Source organism: Leuresthes tenuis, unplaced genomic scaffold (assembly GCF_036924035.1).
Source record: "Leuresthes tenuis unplaced genomic scaffold, fLeuTen1.0.hap1 SCAF_3, whole genome shotgun sequence".
Taxonomy (NCBI): domain Eukaryota; kingdom Metazoa; phylum Chordata; class Actinopteri; order Atheriniformes; family Atherinopsidae; genus Leuresthes; species Leuresthes tenuis.
In genome coordinates, this window is record NW_027325357.1 from 10380485 (window position 1) to 10404523 (window position 24039).

The window sequence follows — 24039 nt, forward strand, 5'->3', positions numbered from 1 at the left end:
ACAGTCCAAAAATCCTGACCCAATTTAGTCACTCAAAAAAAAGAAGCGCTGCAAAGCTTGTTCAAAACTGGCAATTAACGCACAAACATAGAGGTAAAAATAAATTTGACAACGAGAAAAACTAGTAGTAATCTGAATTTCCTTTTGAAGGGAGGTGTCAGTCAAAATACAGAGCCAATCAAACATATACTGTCCAAAACAAAGTCGAAATGTCATCTGCAAAGAGCCCAAGCTGAAAGGCAAATTGCACGTTATTCCCACCACCATCCACATACACTGAGACGCCTGGCCTGGGTTTGTCCTTGAGTCTTGGGGGCAGATCCACCCCTTGGAGCAATATTGAAAGAGAGAAGAAGAGCTGAAGGAGCAGGGTGGGGGTGAGGCTGTGAGGGGTATAAGACACAAAATACTCCCACAGGGCCCAGCTACAGGTCACTGCGCTGGGGCAGAGTTTCACCATTTACAGGAAAAACGCAGGCTTCACGCAGAATGTGAGAGCCAATGTAGAGCAGCAAAAGTACAAAACACGGTGCTTAATTTCTGCTGATTTTACAGTTCAGAGTGTCCTCATTCTTCTTCTGTTGATGAAAATTATCTCAGCACAGTTTTGCAATCAAATACAAGTGACACTGGTATTACCTAACTTCAGCTGAAAATCTAGATTCTTAGAATCTTAAGTGCGTCCAGAGGTTTGAGTGTAAGACCTGCTCTTCTGATAAGTCTTAGAAAAAGACAGTATCAAGTTCATGCATGATGCATAATAAAGTAATAAGCTTTAGGAGAGCAAACACCACATAGAGAAGTCAAGGAATCTGAACTGCCATTTGCTCATTGTTATTTGAATCTAATATCTCATTTTACCAACAGATTCTCCTTAAATTACAAAACCCCAACAATAGCTATGAGCAGTTCTGTGGCAAGCAGATTAACTGAAAGCAAATACCTACAAGCACTGGAGGGGAAAACATTTTAAATGGATCCCCTCATGATTAGAGATAAATGCAGATTCCCAGAGGTGGTGCTGGTTGCGTTATGAAAAGGAAATGTATGAGACTGATCCGTCTGTATTGATCCAGCTCCATTAGACAAGCTGAGAATATTTTCAGAAACATCATGGTGCCAGAAAATGAAACGTTAGAACCATTTAGAGGTATGACAGCACTCTTTACATTAAAACCTAATAATACAACAGAATACCTCCAAGGAACCGCCACATTAAACCTGTAAAACCAATAGAAAACACATTACACAGAGAAATGTATTTTGTTAAGCTTTTAAACCATAACAGCCTGCCAGTGTTTTCAGCCGGAGGGGAGGCGGAGGGGGGACTTGTATCAAATGTAAGGGTGAGAAAGGCAGCAGACTTGGTCAATATGTGTTGAGCTGCAGCTGTGAAGTATGTCTATCACAGAGCAAACACAACAGTTGTGGATTGGCCTTAATCACGCTCAATCTTGCCGCTTGCTCAACAGCGTGGCGGCCCCGCGGTTCTTGAATATGTATTAGTGATCAGTAGATAGCCTCCAGCATCCATCCTGACCTAACAAGAAGGTCACAGTGTTCCCTCAGCAGCAGTCTGCTGGTCCTCAGAGAGGTGCATGAATATTCACACATGCTAACACATCTTGGATTTCGCATAAGATGGTAAGTTGCGAAACAGTTGTGGAGAAAATTAAACTGTGCACAGCAGAGCAGTGACCCCCTGAATAAAATGAGTTGACTCTGTTGACGTCGCCTGTACCAAAATATATCCATGATAATGGCAGGACAGACAGAAAAATGCACAGAGGGTTAAAATTGACCTGATTGTTTTGGCATCTATGTCTAAGAAATAAATCCAACTCAAAATCTAACCCAAAAAAGCGCACCCATTTGTCTTTCCTCTTATGTCCTTTTATTCCTTACTTTAAAATAATTTTCTCTTCTTCTACAAGCATGTTGATACCCACTAGGGGGCAACAGTAGCATATATAATACTGTAACCTTCCCTCAGGACTGAAACTGTCATGAAAAAGAATCAAGGGAACAGCTAGAAAACATTCTGAATGAGGGAACATGCCAACGGTGAAGACAAAGTACTTTGAGCACTTTCTGTTAGTCAAATCATGCGACAAAAACAATCATTCGTTTTCTTTTTGGGATGTTTTGACTCAAATCTAAAAAAGATTTTTTGGGAATAAGCACCAAAATAAAAACTGATGAGGTAGTTGAACAGTTGAACTGATTAACTAAAGATAAAGAAAAAAGGTACAAAAACAGCTTTTGATTCTTTGGGACACTCTACACATAGCTGAACCTTTAAATCAGTAAATCGTCAATATGTTTTGAACCAAAGGAGTGACTCCCATAAAATCACCCAAATCAAATAAATAGCTGCAGAATGTAATGTATTTATAATCTTATAAACTTTTTTACAACCAGCGCCCCTGAAGCCTGAAGGCTTCTGCCCTTGACCATTAAAAGGTCACTGATTCAAAGTTCAGTCTATCTCCCTTCTCCTTCATGTAATCCCTTTGTGATGATGAACTTTTTAATATTAAATACCTAAAAGGATAAACAACATCCTGAAATACTTTGTACTGGTATGTGTTATTATGTTATTTTAAGCTTCCTGTGCATTCCCCAAAAATTCAGAGAAAACATGGAATTACGAAGCTAAAAGTAACGCTTCAAAACATGTTTTGCACTGGGTCAAAAGGTGGCAGTGTTGTGTTATGATGCGAGTGTCATCGGTCACAGCCACAGCACATACCCATGGGGCTGAGATTTCAACAAGGCCATGCATTTTGCCATGGTCAGAGAGGAGCGCAGGGCAGATGAGAGGAGAGGTTTAACGCTCCCTTTCAAGTCCCTCTCACCAGCTCTGCTTACAGCTAGGATCGACCTGGCGTTGCCATGGATACATCCAGGCCATCAGCAAGAGAGGATGCACAAAGCCCATTACTCAGAACATGCAAACAGTCGCACATGCACACACATGAGTGCACATACACAGGCACAAACACACACAATCAGAAAACACAGACATGTGAAAGTATCTATACACACACAGACTCAATGTACGCTTGGTGCTTTCAGATAATTTATGCATTCCTCATAAATCTGACTTAAGCCAGGATTTAAAATGAGAGAGGAAGAGTCAAGAGGAAAAAATGAAGATATCAAAAAAAAAATAGCTGACACACAGAGGCACTGATATTACTTGCTTGAAGGCAGTGTTCAATCAATAGTCTAGCATTCATATTCTTAGATTATTGTGGGATTCATTGTATTTGGACAGTACAGAAAAAACAAAGACAGAGTAAACAAGAACTGAGCTGACCCATTCCCAGAAGATGCTGAGATAGAATGAGACAAAGACAAATGGAAATGATACTGTTCTTAAAAACACAATAGTCTGTTTTAACCTTTCAAAAGAAGTCACTGCTCTCCAGCAGCAGATCCTCTGCTGGCAGGAAGCAATATGCAGAGAACAATGCCCTGCTTATTTAAAGTGAGATGTTGTGGCCAAGCAACACATTTCTCATCTAAGGAGGTGTAGAGGTTATAACAACTCCATGAACTGTACTACAATAAGACTGTGATAACTAGATGGAGGTTTTCTCGAAACTAAGAACAATACTGTGGAGTCATGCTGTGAGGCCAGCTCTTAATGTTGGTTGTGAAGAGTGTGGCTACGACTTGCAGAAACATACAATGGGAAAAAAATTAGAATGAGAAAAGTAAGATGGAAAGTAAGGTTATTCTACCCTTTTTTTTTTAAAACCAGGGTACAAGAAACACAATTTCACAACACAAATATCTAAGGTATCAAGGTGTCTTTTTTGACACTGAATGGAAATATAAAAATAGGTTTGCATTCTACAGATCAACTAAAAATGAAAAAAATATATACAAACCCCACTTCTAGAAAAGTTGGAAAGTTTTAAAAATGCAAGAAAAATATTACTCTGTGGTGTGTTGATTCATTCTAACCTTTATTTAACCTCACTGACCAATTTCGGTGAATGTAGAAAACATAAACAAATCAAATATGATGCAGCAACACTCAAAAAGGTTCTGTAGGTACATGTGAATCAATGACATCCCATTACACTTTTTAATTGACTGATTGAACTAAGGATGCTAATTGTTTTAGTTGTTGCATAAGGAAACTGTGTCCATTCTTATCGAATACAAGATTGCAGCTACTTAACAGTTAGTGCCTGTGTTTAATTCTCAATCTCAATGGTTCCTACGTTTTCAAATTGTAGACAGATCTAGATACACACACTCGGTGTCTATGAAGCCATGTATATATATACATATGTATATATATATCCAGTATACACTTCTGCAATAATGGTACCCATGGGTGACTGATGCCGGCTTATGCACCTCAATTTTCTGGCTGCTTGGATGGTCTTCTTAATATTTGGCATGTGGAGCCAGACATCTCTTTTACCTAAAAGCAGCTAAAATGTGTAGTCATCTGATCACTGAACACATGTTCAGTCTTTTTGTCTGTATGAGATGAGCTCTGTAGTGTTTCTGCATAAAGTTGACCTAAAGTTGCTTTCTTATTGTCCAGGTTATATTTGTGGAAAAATGGCTTTCCAAGGTATTTCTGAGCCCATGTGATTATATTGGTTATGATTAGGTGGTTTCTTATGCAGCATCACCTAAGGGCTCAAAGGTCAAGCACATCCAACAGTGGATTACCAGTCCTGGCCTTTATGCACTGAGTTTTCAGACTCCCTGAATCTTTCCACAATATTATGCACACACTGAGAGGCCAAAGTGCCTTGCAATCTCTCGCTGATAAAGATTTTTTGGAAACTTATTGATGATTGTCTGATGAGATTTGGCACAAAGTGGTGAGCCACACCCATCCTTGTTTGAAAAGATTAAGTATTTCATGGATGCTAGTTTTATTCCCAATCATGACCCCCTTACCTATCACCAATTAACCAGGTGACTGTAGAATCTTCCAGAGTAATTTGTATCCTTTAAACTTCTCTGTATTTCTAAACAGACAGATTAAAGTTATTATTGCATTTTAGACATTTTCAAATGGGATTTGTGAAATAAAAGCACCAAGTAAGAATTTGTACCAGTATATTTTGGAAACTTCCCTTTAACTAAAAATCTATATAAGCAAAACACAGTGTCACTAGACCACCCGAAAACATACACTGCGCATATTTATGTCTGAAAAAGAAGATGCTGCGGAGAACACAGCAAACAATCTTCAAGGGGGATTTCATTGTGATGCAGACTGAAGTCAAAGACAATTACAAATATTTACTCAAATGCAGGCAGGCTACAGGAGGTGGGGCGTACACTGAATCTCAAATGGTGTTGATATTTATGACATGCTTGAAATTCACACTGTGGTGCTGAGTATGTGATGATGACACACAGTTGACAGGCTTGCAAGTCCTTCTAGCATATAAAACCAGACTTAAACAGAAATGTTTTTTAAGGCCAGTGCAATTAGCGTCGCACTGAAGTTGGGTATGGATGCCAAATGGGATTTCAGAAGTAGCAGACAGCTGGAGTCAATGCAGACATCATATGCCTGGTTTTGAAATCCATAAACTCCAAAACACCAATCTGTCCTGATCGAAGTCAAGAGCAGGAAAGCCTCCTTTTCTCTTTGGCTCTGACTGACATGCAAAATGTAAACAGAGCTGGGTCAGAGGGCAATCCCAGCAGCTTTCTGACTGGCTCTCTTTCCTGCTGCATTATGCTGTGGCATCACCTCGTCTCTGAATGTGATTATCACTTAGACTAACCCATTACCTCTGCAGTGAGGTCCCTTCCATCCTGTCTTTCCGTTTCACCTGTTCTGAATTCACCTTTACTTGTTTTATCTCAGCTTGATTCACTCTGACTTTATCGCTTGGAAATTCTCTTCTCTTTCTACCTTTCCATCTCAATGTCCCAGTATCACTGAGAGGAGCAGAGGGTTATAAGAGTCAAGAGGGAGTTATCAAGCAGAATGGTTTAAAATATGTCATTTTGAGGCATTTTCATAAAGCAAAATCATCAGGGCAGGCCCAGAGCCTTGATACAAGGGATCTCAACACTAATATCAATAACTACTAAGACTGCTTTCAAAACCTCCACCAGCATCGGTTCATACAAACCAACAGCTATCCAGCAGTCTCTTTCCATATATGCCCACTTATTTAATCTACTATAAAACCATATATTGCATATGTGTGTAATTTTTTACTATTCAACCAGATTGTCAGTTGCAGCTTCAAAAGCAATACCATATGTACAACCAAAACAATGGTTTCTGTTTTGCCTAACTCGCCCATTTTCACATTGTTATGACCACAGGCTCTCAAGTTTTCCATTTTTACCTGTAGGTTGGAGTCAAGCATTGAGCAGAGCACATAGAATAATCTTTTAGGACTGTGTCACAGCGTTCCAGTGTGTTATAATCGCTGGTGGGAAAATTAATACTATAATAATATAGTTTGCTCTGTGAAACTCCATATTGCAAATTTTCAGGTGAGTTTCGGATCTTTATCCTGTTTTCATCTTCAGTCCATTATTTCTTTTACTTGTGAAATGCTCACTGCAATACTAGCTGAAGCACAATCCCAAAGAAAAATCTATTTAGCCACTTGATTGACAAGTGAACTTTTATTTATTTTTTATTAAAATCTTTAATCCTTTTTTTCTGTCCATATATAAATAGAATAAAATATTTTTGCTTTAATAAGAAACATGTTATTTATCCATCCACAGAACTTCTGTCTGGTTTATTTTCAAGATAGTTTGCAAACCTCTGATGTTTTTTGTTTTTTTAAGGTAATCAGACTGTTTAATCTTTCTGAGGGCCAAATACCGGTTATCAATTTGCCTCTTCCAATACCTTTTATGTTTTTGTGGTGTTCCAGTCTCAAATTGGCCTTAATCATTGCTGTTACTTGTCCTTTCTTAATTATGTTACAACTGAGTGTTGGAATCTTCTTTTAGCTATTTACTACTTTGTTGACACCTAAATCTGCTGGGCAGCTGTCTAGAAGAAGAGTTCATGGATGCTAAATGTTGGCAAAAGGTAATAAGAGTAATTCAGACATAATTTTTTTTCAAAAAAGCCTTTCCTACTGACAACTGTGAACCAACTAAGTTCTGAGATTGTAGTCATTTTCACACAAACACAGAAGAATCTGTTCACACATGCACTTCACAGTGGGAGAGTTTCTACTGGAGATTGTTCCCTACAACACACAGGAGATAATGCAAAGCAAGGTCATTTCTGCCAGACATCTGGAGTGAGTTCTGACATTAAACTCTTCTTTAGCATGTCCTCAAAGTTTCAGGGCTATGTTGCTTCTGTGAAAATGGTTATCGATAAAAGACATCTGAGAACTTAATCTCTTGAGAGGCCAAACTATTACTTAGTGCTCCTTTCCTTTTATTGACCTAAAATTGAAAGCAGACACTTATCTTAGTCCATTTAGAAGCTAAGTTCATCCTCTAAACTCTTAAGTATCCATGGAAATGCTGACCACAGGTGCTAAAACCATCACATGCAACAAAAAAATGCTTGATCGTGATTGTTTTGCAGGTGGTGCAGGTTTTTATTTTCACAACTGTCATGTAAATTTTCCAAAATTGTACTCAACCTTTACAATTTGTCATATTGCCATTTCTGACTAGTCAGTCAGTGCTGAGCAATGTCTTTTTTCCTATCCGTCAGTCACTCATACTCTTACTTGATCAAACACATGCCCACATGTATGACAGAAACTCCATCACAGCAGCAAAATGTAGGGGACTCTTTCAATCAGCAAACAAGCATTTTCTCTTGTCCCATCCTGTCTCCTCTACAGGTGATTGACACTTAGCCGAGGCCCCATCCACCTGTATCATCACAGCAAACCACGAATGAATGTCTGAGTGGAAGCACCTGGCACATCACAGTTCTCCCTTCAGCATTCAGCAATGCTACTTCCAAGAAATCTTCAGGACAGCTGAGGCAAGGGAGGGGAGTGCATAACTGAAAGAGGAGAGAATGTGGCGAAAAGGGGTTGGGTGAATAAGAGGTGGTAAAGAAGCCTAGAGGGAGGAAAAAGCTGAGAGAGGCAGAGGTGGGGAGCTAGATGCTTGAGCTTGGATCTATCTGTCATGTCAGATAATATGACAAGCACGCCAAGGGGGAGTTTATAACTACATTATTGAGAGTACCTCGATTTATTTGCAATACTAAGGGAGCCAACACTCACAGGGGCCCGGCACACTCATCACTATTTAAAACAAAATTGCATTTTGTTCATTTGCTAACCGGATTATATTGTAACTTCCAGTAAAAATAAAAATTTGTTGCAAATTTGGATAGTTTGTCTAATTAGGGAGGCATTGGCCTCAGTTGTTGATTTCTCTAAATCCACTAAGAAGCTGTTAAGCAACTTTGGTTTGAAAAGGCTTTTGTAATGGATGCTCGCTTTCCCTTAGGCATACATCCATCAATCCATCCATTGGCGTGATCACTGATCAACCTTCTAGATTACAGCATTTACTTCTTAAATTCATGCTGGTAGGCCTAAAATGTGCACTTCTTGTTGAAGGAAAATCAATTCCATCTCTCAGTGGCATAGATACATGGGAGGTTTAAGCCAGACTTTGGTCAGCATAAACTAAGTGTCACAATGAGATGTCACTGTGTGACTGTTTGTTCCTTTAAATTTCACCAACATGCAGGAATTCTTTTTCTTTATTTTTTTCCAATCACAGTCAGTGTGAACTTACCAGAAATAATACAAGATAAAGGAACAGTTAAATAAACAAAACAAAGGCAAGAAAAGTTCTGCTTTTACTTTTTAGACATAATATAACATCAGTCTGTTTAAGTGTTGGCATTCAGTCAGTCAGAAATTGGTCACTTTCCTGGTAATGTTCCTCACCCTTCATTCTATGAAAGTGACAGGAAGAGCCACAATGTCCTCATCATATTTGACAAGTGAAATTGGACAGTACATAAAATGTTTTTTAATAGTCCTTATTTCCACATGTCGTTTCCACACAACAATTCATATTTACTGTACACGGAAAGCCGTTGTGTAAAATAATCACTTTTCTAGATATCTGGTTATTAAACACTCAGTGTTTTACAGTACTTGTGAGTTTTTGAATTTATTACTGTAACAGTATGGTTGTTATTAACTGGGGAAAAATGTGATGTCTTACTTTGCTTGCTCCACCCACACAGCTGTTGGGAGAAGCTGAGGATGCAAAGCCATATTTCCATTAAAAAATCTAAACGTTTTCTCATAAATATACATATTTTTGCCATAACATGACAAGCTAGTAAACAGCAATGGATGTGTGCAGAGTATATTGATATACAGTCAGACAGAGAGTAGAATTCAAAGTGCATCTAAAACGCTTTTTAACTGATTTAAGATAATGGTAAAGTCATGGAGTTGGATAGTTTGGAAATCATTGTTATTTATTTAAGTAATAATGTTATCTTTCAGATTCCTCTGAACTGCTGATTAGAAGCCAAATTAACCCACTGCTGCTGTGCATGTCTGTCCTTTAATGTGACAAGTACAGTTCAGACTTGTGTTGTGCTGAAACTGATAAGTGTATGTTACTGGGTCCGATCAAGTCAGATTGCCATCACAAAAAGTACAAGGGAGCAGGTAATTCACACATAACAATACGTTGAGCTGCCACCAGATTAATGGAAAGCAGTGCATGTCAGACGGGACTTAAAATTAATTAAGTCATTTATGAATTAAATGAAAATGACATAAATCATGATGGAGTCATTGCAATAGCGCCCTCTTAGAGTGACACAGTGAAATTAGTAACATTGTCATTATAAGCCTTTCCCTTCTCTCCATAATACAACTGGTGCCATATTTATGTTCATGTAAAAAAACCCAGAGACTAAGGGTGCAACCCAAGCAGGAGGTTGACGGAGGTGGGGAGGCTTAATAGGCCTATTCCAGCCACCATACGGCTGATGAATAGTGTTAATTAGGCATAGCCATCAGCAAAACAATACCTGTTCATCTTTCTGGACACCTGAAACTGAAGACAAATTATAAGAGGAGCAAAAAAACACCAGGATAGTAGAGCAGCTATTATTGTGATATATAAATAGTCCCTGATTAGATTGAGTTTTCCTGAAAAAAATATGTTGTATACTCAACAGGAATTCACAAAAGATCAATATGAATAAAAAAGGGAAATGATTCAAAGAACATTCCTCTCCTGTTTTAAGGAGGTAATGTGGATCCTGTTTTCTGCTTTGCATTTACTCTATTTGGAGGCTAGGGAATTTCTGCAAAGAGGGATTCAGCAACTCATCATCTTGAAGAAGACGACTTCACAATGCCACGTGCAAACATCACTGGACTGTGGTTTGATTTGCAAAAACGACTGGAAGGCAAGACAGCAATTAATCAAATACAAGACTTGATGCAGCATTAGGTAGAGCACTGAAAGGGTACTATTAGAGACCCATTGCTATCACTGCCTTTCAGCTGAAATGTACCAAGCACTAAGGCACCATACAAATCCATTGTTTGACAGACAAAAACAGTTTGAAACATTTTTTTTTTCAACACAAATTGAAGTAATGGTACAAATTGCATCTGGCTTAATATTATATTAAAATACACACAAAAAAAAAAAAAAACAAGCTCTAGAACAAGTGATCTAAAGTGCTTTACCACGGCAGTTACATCCACAATGATGTTACTGCACTGCAATCACAAAAAAAATCTGTGACGAGATAATCAGAAGGACATTCAAGGCCATACTTTGTAATAATGGATTGAACTCCTGATAAAAGCTATGAACTCTCTGTTTTTCAAATTATGAAACATCTGTTGGTGTATCTTTTAGTGAACTCTTCATTGGCTTTTCCAATGGTCAATACAGACTGCAAAAGACTTGTTTTTTATGCCATAAGAAAAGCTATGGCATAAAAAAGTCAACATTTTAGTGTGTCATGACCAATCCGACAGCAATCCCATTTCCTTTGTGGAACAACACAATGCTTTATTTACCTGATTTAACAGCAACAGTAAATCTACCAACTAGACCGGCCCAATTCCAGTCTGTCCCAACCAAGCCCTGACCATCAATGAGCAGCTGATGACCTCCATCCTGCACAATGTCAACCCACACAAGGCCTTTTTCTCAGGCTTAGAAGCAGCTTGAACATAGACTGCTCTACCCAGTTAGGTTGAGTTTTCACCAGACTTTTTCAGCACCTTGTGGACTCTGGGTTTGTTTGTAACCAATGGAAGTAATCCACCATTATCTCAGTTCCCAAAAAAGACACACACTAAGGACCTGAAGGACTATAGACCTGTGGCTCTAACATCTGCCCTGTGTAAATGTGTAGAGAGAATAGTGTGTGACCACTTGTCAATTATGTTGTCACACAAACTGGATCCTCTTCAGTTTGTCTATAAGGCAAGACATGTTGTAGGGGATGCAAGTCTCACACTTTTAGATACTGTTGCTAAACAACTAGATTCTCTCCACCCCTACACCAGAATTGTATCTTCTCTTCTGCTTTTAACACTGTCTGCACAGACAACTTTGCATGGCCTGTTAGATCCATCCCAATTTTATGGATCAATTATTCAGTTAGATTAGTTTTTTACATGGCAGACCACAACAAATATTTTTAAATGGTTTAAAATCCAGTAACACTGTTTTATCTCCCATTCATTTATATAATGAACAATATCACATATATATAATGTATCATATGTCACGTAGGGATGAAGGAATGGAACTGTTTAAGTATGCAGATAACATGGCTCTGTTGGCTCACCTGACTGACACCACCGCTCTGACCAGATACCAGCAGGCAGTCAGAAACCTGGTAGAGACATGTAGTGAAGACTCACTTGAGCTCAGTGTCACAAAGACCAAGGAGCTGTACTGCGTGGGTAGAGAAACACCTTAGACGTATTTGTTTAAACCTCTCAGTATCCAGGGTCAGTTTATAGAGCAGGCTGACTCCTTTAGATATCTGGGAGAAGAGGTAGATACCCGTCTCTCCTTTTCACACCATGTAGACTCTGTTTTTAAGAAAGCACAACAACACCTTCACCTGCTGAGAAATCTAAGGATTTCTGAGGATGTCAGCAAACACATTAGAGATTTGGTTTACTGCTCACTCATCGAATCCATTCTCATTCTAAATATTGTAACCTGGTACACCTCCTTCACATCTAAACAAAAAACAAAAATTTTCTGTGTAGTTAATGAGGCCAGCAAGATCATCGGCTCACCTGAAACTCCCCTTTCTGAGCTGTTCAAGCCTTCTGTGATCAGGAAAGCCACTCTGATCACGGGGGACTCTTCTCACCCACCCCACCACTTACCAATATAGAGTCCCATTGGCCCAGAAAAAAATTTATAAAAAATCCTTCATTCACACTGCAACATGTTTTTCATGTTTCATGTTTTTTAATGTATTTTATTGTGAACGATAATTATTGATGAGGACCGCTGGGATTGGCTCCAGCCCCCCTGCGATCCGACCGACGGATTAAGCGGGTATAGAAAATGGATGGATGGATGGAATTATTGATGAATGTCATCTTGAATCAGACAATAAAGTTTTATCTATGTATCTATCACTGGGATCAACATGAGGGGACAAAAAAGTGGGCTCACTGTGAACATCCTTGTATGGAGCAGAATCTGTTGTGACGATTATGCCCCTCTTTGGTATTTTGCATGTTATATAACCTTAAGTTAATCTGTATCATGGTGGACATATAGGCAACAACACACTAAAGGCTTCATAGAGAAATCTTTATTAGTAACAAGATGGGTTGTAAAAGTAAACGGTATGAAGAATGCCATAGATGCTACATGCACTGTCTACACTAAAGAAGTGAAGAAGCACTCTGAGACAGTGTCCTCAGCTGACGATAAATAAAGGTTGAGTTGATGACCTGTCAGTTTCTGCTATGTGTGGCTGTCTGGTAAAATGTCTTATACAACAATAATCATGCTTGCAAAACATTGCAAAGCTCCATAGTTAGCTAAGAAGCTAAGAGTAGAATTTGAATGGGTCAAAAGTTGTCATGGACAGCAGGTTAGCTTTCAGCCGGACAGAGGCAAGAGAATCTCAAGAATGACATACAGCTTCCCAAGGAGCAAGTAAGAGTGAATACAACCTCAGAGAAGACACACTGCCTAGTAGAGGTTGATCAGTATGGGTTTTTTTAATCTCAATCCAATTGAAATGCTCATTATTCACAACACAAGGTGAATGATGCCATCTGATATAACAACATTTAATTGAGAAGAGACAAGATTTCTAAACTTAAATGGTTGATATGTATATATCCATTCTACATTAGACACACTGACAAGGCTGTTTGCTACTGCAGCTATTTCTGCTCTAACTTCAGTGTACTTGTCTCATGAAATAAACATCTGATTTTGTGAGTTGCTGTATTCAGATAATGCTGATCATCTCAAAACTGCAAATAATTAGCCTCATTAATCTGTCTTGATATGATGTTTAAATCAGACATACTCTTCAAATTGTTTTCTTCCACTGGTGACACTCCCTTCAGCAAACGCATGAATATGTAATTCTCTCTCTACATGGGACACTTATCAAAACCTCTACAGTACACTGTAAAGTACTCTCCGACAATATCTTTCCTCAAAACTACTGTCCATGTTTTTTAGTATGCTTTTTTTGGTCTCGGCACATTCATGCTTCGTGGTTACAAATATTCTGGGCCACATGCGGTCTGCTGTTGAGGCACCCAGAGGATCTTTGCAGACTGGCGAGAATGATGAGATCTACATTACACAGGCCTTGAGGCTGAGCGCACTCAGAAAAAGTAAATTCCCTCTAACCCCTAAGCTTTTCTCGTAAGCAGCAGTAACAGAGGCCATTAAGTTTGAGAGGCTTAAGAAGCACTGCTTATACTTTGAAACAACTATTGACAACATCTATGGAGAGAAAATAGATATCTATGAATATCTCATTCCTAAACCTGTCAAGTTAGATGGCCACCATTCCTGAGTGTGTTTTAGCCACAGGTTTCGTCTTATTAAGACTAACTCGTGGTCCTCCTTGAGATGGTAAAGACTGTTAATACTTACTAAACTCTACTTTGAACAGGAGAATACCTGGTATCTTTTGCTGAAAATAAAGACAGCACTTCAAAAAGAAATGGTTCTACTCTCCAAAACGTGCCCAAGGGTCCTATGTTCACGTAGGCAGATACTGAGTTGGTCTAATGTTGATGCAGGCATATACTAGCTGAATGTTAAGTGTAAAAATGGTGACCTTGAGGGTGAAAGTTATTTTGTAAACAACTTTTTAAAGCTGTAACCCTGACTGCTTTCCAATCCTACCCAAGTCATTTTGATTTCTGATGTTATTTTTTAAAGCCAACAAGAAAGTGATAATGTTTTGTTGTAATGTGCTCTGATTACATGTAACCAAGGCAACCAGCAAAATGGCATGGTCAAAAAACAGGTGTCTGAAGGTGTCCTGGAGTGTCTTGTACCAGGACCTTAGCAAAGAATTTTTTGGGTCCTGAGGGTTGTGGGGACGGGCTTTGTGTATATTCTACCGGACAGGTATCTGCAGAGGTTAGAAGTCGGCTGGGTTTGCAATGCTCAGTGGTGTTCCTATGCTCATTAGGGGAGTGGTGTTGCCATACTGTGGCTGTGGGGGATGATTGGTCTGCAGAAATGTTTAGTTGAAATCCATGCAAGTCCCAGGATGCGGGTTTTCCCAGCAGAACATTGCATTGGATCAAAAGGAGAAGTGCTGCTCATTTTACCCGTCAGTGGTCGTAATGTTATGGCTGATCGGTGTATGTCTAAAGTGAAAAAAACAGCTGTCATGTGTTGGTCTTGATCTCACATCACACAAAGGCACATGGTTGAAATCGCTGCACTCCTAATGAGAATGTTGTGGCTTCTTCAATGAAAGACTTGAGAATGACGTCTACTCTGATGTAGAAACTCTCATGAGTCGTATTTCCCTCCTGCTGCTTGACAGAATACCTTTATGGGTCATATTTAAGGGTATGAAAAAAAACCTATACAAACATTATGAGTGGATGACTTAAAAAAGTTTAGTCTTGGTACAGAATTATTATTCTCAGTCACATTTGGCTGTTCCTGTGAGTGTGACCCCCTGGTCAGTTAGTGAGGGGAGGAGGTGGTGGTCACCACTGCCAAATGATCAAACTATTTTTCTATGAAGTTTGTGAGAATGTTCTGGGAATTGATGTGATATTTGGTACTTTCCATTTACCTCCACAGCTTTTAATGACTTGTACTGGGTGAAAAGATTAGAGAACCATCAACTAGTGAAGATTAGGATCTGGACAGGTCCTGACAGGCACTCACTACATGAGATTTACCATTTCCACATCCTAAATGAGGGCCTGGCTGCTGATTAGAAAGGGGCAAAATCAATACGCCCTCTTCGTTCCCATGCTCAGACGGAGCACAAGGCACTAAAAGAGGGTCAATGATTTAACGCATCTCTCTCTGACAGAAATTAATAAACATGAGAGTGCAGAACTGTGCTGTGGAATGTATGCTGTTTACATCAGAGGCGTGAGAATGATGAGGGAAGTTAATTCAGTCAGCAAGGTCACTTCTATTTCATGATGGGAGAGCAATCATTCCCTTCTCTTTCGGTTTTGATTTCTTGCCATCTCATTTTGTGCCTTTCCTGGGTGATACTTGTAAATATCCTCATTAATTTGGATTAAGCCATTTTTTACAGTATTTTCCTTTTTTTTTAAGTAAGTATTTGGCTACATTTCCAATGAACCATACTTTAAGTCTCACATTTCTGGATTCATTAACTTGCAGCCTCATGACACACACACACACACGCACACAGAATAAAAAAAAAAGAGGAGATTTACACAAGGGGGGATGAAGGAATACAATTAAATCTATGATTTAGAAATAGCAGTACTTGCAGAGTAAACTCACATGGCGTCTACATCAACAAGAGGCAGTCATTAAACAATGTCCTGAGGAGGTGCAGTGACAGCTCCAAGTAGTTTGGTATTATACCACTCTGCCCAATTTACAAGCCAGATAATATTTGCATCAGAGGCAGAAAAATTCCACAGTGAAAACACAGCTTAGGGGAGGAAAACATCTTCTGTTATCTGACTGATAAGTACGGCACTACTTCTATTTTTTTCTTTTTGCTAGTTTTTCTTCTGCCTCTCTATTAAGCTCCTTATAAAATGTGATTTTTTCCCACTGGATACTGCATCTGAGAGCCTAAAGTTGGTCATCTGTTTCCACTTAAATGTCAATGTTTTTATTGATTCAGGGCTTATGTGGGTTTTTATTTACCCAACCAAACTCAGCTTTAATATATATTTTTTCCAGTATATAAGGACATGAATTGATTGTACCTGCCCAAATTTTTCCCAAAAGGATAGTGCCTCATACCTCTTTGATAAATGCTGCAAGATATTACCTGGTTGGATGACATACATTCAAAAAGAGAAAAAAAAGAACAAACCGTACAGGGAGTCTCATTATGACTTCGTGCTGAGAAAGCAGGATTTTACAGAGAGAAGCTGGCAGCAGCTGGCTTAAATATAAAGTCAATCAAATGAAAACTCTGGTGCTAACCACAAACTTTCCAGTGAATGACTATAAATAACCATGGTGATAATGTGCATCTGTTTAAACCTTTGCAAACTGAGTGAATCAGTGCAAATAAATTATTATCCATGCAAACACGTCTGAAATCCAACTCTGTATTTGACCCAACGAGTGAGCATATCACATGAGTGTTCTGCCTAATTCATATGAACACAATTAAGGCTGGGCAGTATGTCAACATTTTATTGTTTTTTAAAATTGTATATCTATCTAGAAGATAGATATATCCATCCATCCATTTTCTATACCCGCTTAATCCAACTGTCGGGTCGGGGGGGGCTGGAGCCTATCCCAGCGGTCATCGGACGAGAAGCGGAGTACACCCTGGACAGGTCACCAATCGATATATATATTTATATATATATTTTTTTTTAAAAGAGATTTTTGACAATGATGTCTGATAATGTGCAATAAGCAACCTCTTTCCTCTGGAGATAGCTGGTACATTTCTTTTAGAACCTAGCATCCCACCAGGTGACTTTGTGGATAAAACCCTGCAATAATTCTACTGAAGAGGGTAACCAGATATTCTCTGCAAATGCAAATGTTCACCTTTCCTCTTATACCTCTGTCTAAGTGACTGCAGGAAATTCCTCTCACTGTCTGTCAGTGAGTATATCAACAACTGTAACTTTCTCTGTGAGATCACTTTACATGTGAATACAACAGAAAACAAAGCTGTCGGGTAATTTTCAAAGATGACATTGCCTTTGCAAAACCAGTGTTAATATGAGGCCTTACTGGAATTTCAGTCATCATTTCTGATTTTCTGCATTGTCTGATGACGGAGACAGTAAAACATGGAAAAGAGAACGGCTTTATTGGAAATCCGGCTGCATTGAAATGGCATATCTGAGAGCAAAGAGAGTTAAGAGCTGACTCTGGCTGGCAGGAGGCTGAAAGCAACTCTGTATTCTGTAATACCATATACTACTATATTAGCAAATATTCTTTAAAATAATCCATTCCATCCAAAAATACATAGCTATGATCTCTTTGGGTGTAATTCCCAGTCTTACTATTGCAAGGTATTCACTCCAGCAGGCTAATCTGCTCATTTGAAAAGTAATTTTGTAGTAAAACCATGAACAACAAACAACTGGATATACTGGTACTCCTACTGTACAACTGCCACCATTTTGGCAGGCAAGAGAGTTTGGCTGATTAAGCTTTTGAATACGATGAGACAGACGGAAGTGATAAAAGGGTCAAAATGACTAACTTTGTTTTAGTTTAGAGCCTCAATTTAGAGGCACAAGCAAATGGAAGGAGCACAAAGTGTCAGGAAGCACATCGTACAGCTTTTCTTGTTAATTTTTAAAAAAATACTTTATCCCGTTCTCTACTTATTCATTTTTTTCTTTTAGACTTTGCTGTCAGTTTTTATGGTATCAGTTAGGGTCACATCGTGGAATAGACACAATCAGTCACCAAAAAAAAAAAGGGGCTGCGATTGAAAAAGAAGCACATAAGGGCTGCAGTGTGACTACAACAGCAACAACTATAACATCACATCATCTGCTTGCATAGCAGTTGTAATTGTAAATATTGTATTGCACAACAAAAATCAACATTAGAAACGACAGACAACTGAAGAAGATCAACTGCTGATTATAAGTCTATAAAAACACTACCATGACCTTTTGTGCTTGCTGTTTAATTGTTACTTTGACATCGACAAAAGAAGTAAAAAAAAGGGACATTTTAAAAGCAAAATGTCTTTTAGGCTGCCTTAAAAGTGGTGTCGTGAGAAGAAGAGAAAGGCTGTGATTAAACACAAACAGAGTAATTGATATTCCTTGCAGGACCTCAAGGCTCTGCCAAAAGAGAAATGGGGGTAAGACGGAGAAGAGGAGAAAAACGGAAATGTATTACTCAACGTCAGTAATGACCATAAACATATAAATCACAGGGAACTCCGCCTGTTACTGAGAAAATGAATCAGGCACTGCTATAAGGAGCGGGGGGGTTGAAAGGAGCGCATGAGAGATGAAGGCAGGGATGGAGCAACGGGGGAAGTGAGGAAATGAGGGGAAACTCGCAGGCTAAAAGAACACTGCACTGTAGGGTGTCTGCTAGTGTTATAACACAACTCACTCACAATTACTGACATATCTAAGCAGAGGATTTATTTTAATAACCCACATCTGAAGCTGGATATATTCAACCTTATCTAATTTTTAACTAAGACATGCCACTTCACAACCCTTTTTAATGGGGAACTCCGGTATTTTTAAACCTAGACCTTATTTCTGGCATGAAATACGTTTATCTACTCACCGAGAACAGTTTGGAGAAAGTCGGCGTCCATTAGAAGATTTTAGATAACTCGCGATCTTATATCCATATAATGGAGTGGACAGGGCAGAGACGATGCAGCTTCTAAATAAGGCATTATCTGTCTTTATTTCACCAATACTTTAAGAAGAATGAATGAACGAACGTGTACTATAGCTCTGTTAGCTCATAGGTGCTGTTATGTAGCTACTTGCGGCTACCGGAGAGCTAACGGAGGGATTTCTACACAGGCACACTACTGGGACCACTTCATCCACACGCCCCTCCCTGGAGCACAGTTTATTTACTCGCTCTATGACAGTCAGCTAACTTCACACGGAGTTTGCTACTGCTAGTTTTGTGCAACATGGCAGGATATTTATCAAATTTTGACAACGTGAACGATGACTTTGAGTAAGACGGACGTTCTTACCAGAGTGAATGAGCTGTGCTGCAGCCATGCGTGTTGATGAAGTCTTCCCAGTAGAGGTGTGCGTTCGTTCATTCATTCATCTTAAAGTATTGGTGAAATAAAGACAGTTAATGCCTTATTTAGAGGCTGCATCGTCCCTGCCCCGTTCACTCCGTTATATGGATATATGCCTATCGCGAGTTATCTAAATAGCTCCCAAAGGACGCCGACTTTCTCCAAACTGTTCTCGGTGAGTAGATAAACGTATTTCATGCCAGAAATAAGGTCTAGGTTTAAAAATACCGGAGTTCCCCTTTAATGACTTCACTATGTTAAAATCAATGATACACCTAAGGATATTTAACTGCAGTCAAAAAGCTGGACACTATACCTCCAATGATGTCAATAGAGCTGACTAGCAGTGACTCAATCATGATTACCTTGCCTTAAAGAACAATCAATGCCCCCAATAATCAGAGCGAGTTTGTATTTAGTCACATGAGAAGACAAAGACTCAAACAAGCACTCTTAAACCTCACCTCTGATGTTTCCAATGTTCATATTTACAGTCCAGGTGAAACACAAGAACTAATTATCATTTTCACTCTAAATATAATCTTTTCAGCTAATGAAAATACTAAACTTCTAAATTTGAACATTAAACCTTGTAAGCATGTCAGTGACTTGAATTGTAATAGCTTAGTGAAATGGTTATTAAGTACATCTTATTGCTGAATTTGTCTTTTTGTTGTCCATTTATAGTGTCTTCATGGTTCTTTTACATCTCCTGGTGGATGTTTAAAGCTTTTTCTTGGTTGCTAAGCAAGTCTTCCTGATAATTTCTTTCTTGATTTGGTTGAAAAATAAATGAAAGAAGATCAATTAGAAGTCAGATTTTCTTGTTGGGATATAAAACTTGTTACCCTAAAGAGATCCTGAGAGGACAGGAAAGTTCCATTTGGTTGTTTTACGTGTTTATAGTCTTCTTATGTATTGTTGTGGTTGTTTTGAATGTCTTTGTTGTTATTTTGTGTTTGATTATGGTAATTTTGCTTGCCTTTGCAGTAGCTGCTTGTGGCGGTGTATTATGTGTATTTGAGGTTGTGTTGACTCTTTACTCATCTGTGTGATTCTATTAAGCTTCTAGGTGGCCGTTTGGACCGTTAGTGGCAGTTTTTTTTTGTCTTTGAATAAAACTAGTGTATCTATACATTCACTGAGTCTTCCCCTGAAACTTTAAAAACCTAAAATTCAAAAAGAATTAAGCAACATTTGTTGTTCTCTCTGAAAATTGTATTCCCCCTTTATCTGCTATTACACAAGACTCGACCCACATGTGAAGTACAATAAGAAAATTCAAATAAAACCATTTGGTCTTCCTCAGATACATTTAAGCTTATATGTAGTCTACTTGCTGTTGTTTTGACCTGTCAAGCATTGTCTCATAGTATGTGTTTTGTCATTCTTCAGTTTCAATATACTCATGCACAAAAAGCAATGAAAATGGGGATTTCAACGTCCAAGCTGATCGCCTTTCATAGCACCCAGCATCAACTGAAGAGACCGACTCGTGATGCTCCTACAAGCAGCAAATGTGTAGCTTAGAGAAGTGACACAGTGATCTCTGGTATCTTTGGGAAGAAAAAAGCCTAGAGGAGGAGCTGCCATAAATGAAAAAACCTCAACAGGACAGAAAAAAAAGGACATTCTAGTCTTTTCTGATGCTGACAGCTGATGTGACGGGTGTCTGACAAAATATCTTAACCATGTCAACAAGGAATTAAATATTATTATTAATTATTATTGAATTGTCAGTTACACAATATCATTTCCTCAATAAATTGTAGGACTGTAAAATGTTAAGAAAATTTCTTTTTAACTGAATTTAAATAAAGGAAACTAATGGGTTTTTCTTTACATTTACATGCTTGTTTGACTTGGAGCTGGTAAGTAACATGATGAAGTATAAGAAACAGCATCCCAGGGAGGCAAAGCGTTCATCACTAAACAGTTTAATAATAACAATTCTCAGCACAAAATTGCAGAGAATTTGGCAGTTCTATTCATTGCAATATCAACAAAAGAGTCAGAGAATCCACAGAAATGTGGGTGCATCAAGACGAATGATTGTGATCGATAGAATGCGTTGAGCTGCCACTGTGCGAGCAATGACACGGAGCATCGCAGTCGTTCTTCAGTTCAGAAAGAGTTAGAAAGTGAACAATAGTCTGATGCAAAAGGAAAGTGTTCGCTTGACCTGCTTTGAAGCAGTTGATGTTTTAGTTGTTTTGGATGCCAAATATTCCCTCTACTGTGGCCTCTAAACTCAGCTCCCTTGTCACAAAACCCCCTAGATTCTCCAAACTGAGGGCACTCTGACCGCTGTCTGCTGCAGGTAAGACGATTGCCAATCATTACTTCACACAACCCCACTTCAAAAAGCTTAAAAGATCACTTAAATAAAGTGTTGATGCAACACAAAGGTCAACCTGCCCCATTACAGCTTTCTTTTACATTTTAAAAACTTTTTTGGAAACGTTATAGTAAGGCCGAGAGCTGTGCTATCTGTAGAAAATTTCTATCTTTCCAGAACCCCTCCACACAGAGATAAGGGTTGAAGTGTGTACACTCTTTTCCCAGATTTTAATCTTGAGGCAACACTCAGACCTTGTTTTTGTCTCAGACACTCACCTAATTTGATTGGCCTGGCTGTATGTAACACATTTTTCCTGTTAAATCCCAAAACTCCGCCAGAGGCCTCGGTCATTACCTACCGCAAAAAAGTCAGGCACAAATATTAGATAGACCATGTCCCATTTGTTGTTTGTTACTCTCGTGTGTGAGCTGCAGATTCCAATAAGTAACACCAGAACCCTGTCTAAAAATTAGCCCATTGCTTTATTTTTAGTCTCAAAGGAGTTGAGGTGAATCATCAGCTTTTGTAAACGAAACCTGTTGTCTATACCACAAGGTAGAAGGTAAGTTCAGTTAGAAATAGAAATATTAAGTAAAAATACAATCTTTTTTACCAGTGCTGAAACTATATTTTCATGCGACCTTGATTTATTGGACCTGACAGCAAATCTGACTTTAGTTTTAAGTGTACTTTCCCCCCAAGGCTTTAATAATTTCAGCCAAGCTGCAGGTCCTCCTTGAGAAATTACTTTGAGGAAATTATCCTGGAGGGATTCTGTTATTCTTTCATTTGAACTTTTCTCTCTGATTTCAGCATTACATTTTACAGCCTTTTGCTCTTTTTGCTACTTCCTTCGACACTCACACACACAACAGGCCTTCTGTGCTGTTTCATTTCTTTCTCCTTTCACCTGTCCTTTCCTCTGTCTCTCCTCACACTCTCTGATTTTGAACCTCACCCCAGGGATGCAGCTCTCTGATGTGATTGAGACCGGACCACTCAAAGCTGTTTTATTTGTTGCAGGGATTTTGTTTATATTAGTTATTCTCTCCATCTCTTGCAGTTGTTGTTTTTAACAGAAACCCCCCTGTGGCTAAACCTCCTCATGAGCTGTCATGTGGAGTGGTGCAGCAGAACAATACCTGCATCAATATATCTCCATTTAGCCCTCTCAGTGCCTGGGAGCTTTACAGCTAAGCCATCGCTTTGTCTCACCTTGCTAAACACATATAGTGATACGCCTTAATTTTGTGTAAGGCACTTGTGCTTGCTTGCAAATTTATATACAATCACATACAAACACTCATGAATATATACAGTTCATAATTTAAGAAGTTTATCTGTTTTATCAGCTTCCAAAAGGCAATATGTGAACTTTATATTCTAAACACGACTGAACAGAAACCTTCCAGTGAGCACAACCAAACAAATTCTCACATCGTGCACTGCACTGCTCCTGATAGTGACATGAGCAGGATGATAATCAGAGTGAGCAGATGTACTTTTACCAGACTGTGGGGTTTACCTGAGATCAAGATAAGCTTAATCCACGTCGCACTACAAGCAACATGATCAACAAAAAAAACTACCTTGTTTCCAGAAAACTGAACTAACAGGTATGCTGAACTAAGTGAATGACTACAAGCTTGTAAACTAACACAAAGATAGATTAAGAAGTGAAATCTAAATGCAAATTGCTTATTTCAATCAACATACATCACATAGCTTGTTTTTGGCTGTGAAACAATTAAATTAAATTAAATCGAATAACTGTAATTTCATGTAAAATGTATAACTGTATAACTGTAAAATCATAGTTAAATGATACACTGGAGCCAAACTCAGAAAAAGAAAGGAAGACACATACACCCACAGGGTTGTGGGAAGATAATAATAACTAAGGTTGTGTGCAGTACTTAAGAGTAGATAGCATCTTCAAGAAGGAGTGAGCTAAAGCTAAAAGCTACACACAGGAGGGCCACCAGAGAAGTGAATTTTTATATCTAAAATAACCTAAAAATGTTTGAATGAACACTCTATGAAGGTAAATCATTTCACATCACACCACTTTTGCATTAGACTTCTGTCACCTTTCTCACTATTTTTGCAAACAATGAACGTCTATGTTGCTCTGCAACAATTTAAAAGATGGTTCATGTTTGTGCTCTTTCCACTCTGTTCCAATAGAGCAAGATCCCAGTCAGATTTGATCTGAAGTTGTGGTTTACTGAGCTACAGTAAGATGTCAACACCCCACTGGCTGCATTGA

At 38.7% G+C, this 24039-nt stretch overlaps 1 protein-coding gene across 1 annotated transcript in view; it reads right to left on the reverse strand.

The window, feature by feature from the left end:
• asic1b (acid-sensing (proton-gated) ion channel 1b) overlaps nucleotides 1-24039 on the reverse strand; it is a 168725-nt gene that overhangs the window by 55094 nt on the left and 89592 nt on the right. The window lies entirely within an intron of this gene.